This window comes from Ovis aries, chromosome X, assembly GCF_016772045.2.
Source record: "Ovis aries strain OAR_USU_Benz2616 breed Rambouillet chromosome X, ARS-UI_Ramb_v3.0, whole genome shotgun sequence".
Taxonomy (NCBI): domain Eukaryota; kingdom Metazoa; phylum Chordata; class Mammalia; order Artiodactyla; family Bovidae; genus Ovis; species Ovis aries.
In genome coordinates, this window is record NC_056080.1 from 114,301,738 (window position 1) to 114,304,425 (window position 2,688).

A 2,688-nucleotide genomic window follows, 5' to 3' on the forward strand; every position below is an offset into this window, starting at 1 on the left:
ACTGCCTAGAACTAAGATACATAATTCCTGACCTCAAGAAGTTTATCACCCAGTAGAAAAGACAAACAAATATGATGGAGGATAATGAGTTCTGAGATAGAAGTAGGCCTCAGCACTATGAGAGCATACAAAAACCTGCACACAAAAATTAAATCATCACCATCGTTGTCATCTCCTTTTCTCTGGGTCCACACATCTGTTGAGTCACCAAATCCTGACATACTCTGACTCTGAAATATCTTAAATCTGTGGCCTCTGGTTCACCCTCATTGTCACAGCCTTAGTTCAGGCCTTTATCATTTTTATCTGGACTATCCCAGTAGACTCAAAACGATCTTGGCTCTAACCTCCTCTATGTAGCTATCTCACACTGCAACTAGAGTATCTTTTTTTTTTTAATTTTTAAAATTTTAATATCTTTAATTCTTACATGCGTTCCCAAACATGAACCCCCCTCCCACCTCCCTCCCCATAACATCTCTCTGGGTCATCCCCATGCACCAGCCCCAAGCATGCTGCATCCTGCGTCAGACATAGACTGGCGATTCAATTCTTACATGATAGTATACATGTTAGAATGTCATTCTCCCAAATCATCCCACCCTCTCCCTCTCCCTCTGAGTCCAAAAGTCCGTTATACACATCTGTGTCTCTTTCCCTGTCTTGCATACAGGGTTGTCATTGCCATCTTCCTAAATTCCATATATATGTGTTACTTTTAAAACCCAAATCATTCTTATCTCACATCCTACTCAAAAACCAGCAATGGCTTTCTACTACTGAGAGAATAAACTCCTACTTCAGCAAGGGATGCAAAGTTCTGGCTTCAGCTGCCATATCAGTCTCTTCTGTCCCACTGCTCTGGTTTTGCTGCCTTGAACTTTCATGCTTTCACTTAACACTGTAAGCCGGTCTGCAATACTGCCTCACTACATCCTTACTCATCTGAAAACTTCCCACTCACGTTTCAAGACCTAATTCAATGAAGCCCTCCTTTTATAAAGCTTTTTCAGATTTCTCTAGGCAGGGCTATTTCTCCACACTTTCTGTGCTTCGTATTTTATACAAAGCAAAAGTCTCCTCTCATTTGACTGTAAGGACTTTTGTTTATGTGTCTGATCCCTGGACAGTGCATCCCCAAGAGCAGTGATGTCTTTTCTATCTTTGTATCCTATGTCACCTACTTTCCCCCTTTTTCCTTCCTTCTACCTTTCCCTACCTTCTACTAGGACCTGGCCCGCAGCACGTTGTCAATAAACATTAGCTATCGTCATCATCATCATTATCATTATCAAATATTTGTTAGTTTCTGCTCAACTACATGGTACATTTAGCATGAAGCTGACTCAGAACCTTTTCTACCAGGAAGATGGTTCAGATCTGTGTAGAACTCCATTATTTCTAACCAATCAGTACCATGCCCAGTGAATGGGGATATCCCCTAGAAAGAAAAAATAACCAGATAAATGAGAGGCCAATACAAAACACCTGAGACATACAGCTTTCTACCTTTTGTTCTGTTGTGTTACTCTGTACATCATGTGGAGAATGCAACAAGGTTGATCTTCTTTCAGGAGTCTTTACAGAACTATACAAATGCTGGGATGGTCCTATAGGCAAATGAAAGAGAAATCATTTAATTTTTAAACTTGATTGAACTGTAACTGAAGTACAATAAACTGAACATATTTAAAATGTACCATTTGGCTTTGGCATATATATATATGTATATGTATATGTATATGTATATGTGTATATATATATATGTATATATATGTATATATATAAACCCTTGAAACCATCACCACAATCAAGGTAAACATTTACATCATCCCCAAAATTTTCCTTGTGCCCCCTTATAGTTCATCCCTCTCTCTTCTCCTATCTCCCAGGCAATCACTGATCTGCTTTACTATAAATTAGTTTGCATTCTCTAGAGTTTGCTATAAATGGAATCAAACAGGGGTTGTACCACCCTTTTTTTGTCGGAGGAGGGTGGTGATCTGGCTTCCTTCATTCAGCATAATTTGATATTCATCAATATTGTTGCCTGTATTAATACTTTATTCCTTTTTATTTCTGAGTAGTATCCCATGGTATGGATACACTAGTTTCTCCATTTGCCTGCTGAAGGGCATTTAGGTTGTTTCCAATTTGACTATAATGCTGCTATGGACATTGATGTACAAGTCTTTACCTGAACATATATTTTCATATCTTGTGGGCACCTACCTAGGAGTGAAATGACTGAATCACATGGCAGATATAGTTTAACTTTAGTTGCCAAAATGTTTTCCACAGTGGTTGTACCATTTTACATTCCACCTGCAATGTCAGACAGTTCCAGTTGCTTCAAGTCCTTGCAAATACTTAGTATGGTCAGTTACTTAAATTCTACTAGACATTCTACTGGGTGTGTAGTGGTATCTCATTGTGGTTTGATTTGTATTTCCCTAAGGAATAATGATATTAAACAGTGTTTTGTGTGCTTATTTGCCATCTGTGTATCTTCAGTAAAATGTTTGTTCGATGCTGGGAGCCAGCGTGAGGAATCCCACCCGTGACAAGGTCATGCGGCAGAGATCTGATGGGCAAGGTCGAGTCAGATCTCAGGTTTTCCCCCTGGTATTTCCTGAGCATGTACCCCCCAAAATAAGAATCTGCCTGCTTTTCCACTCTTCTGACATT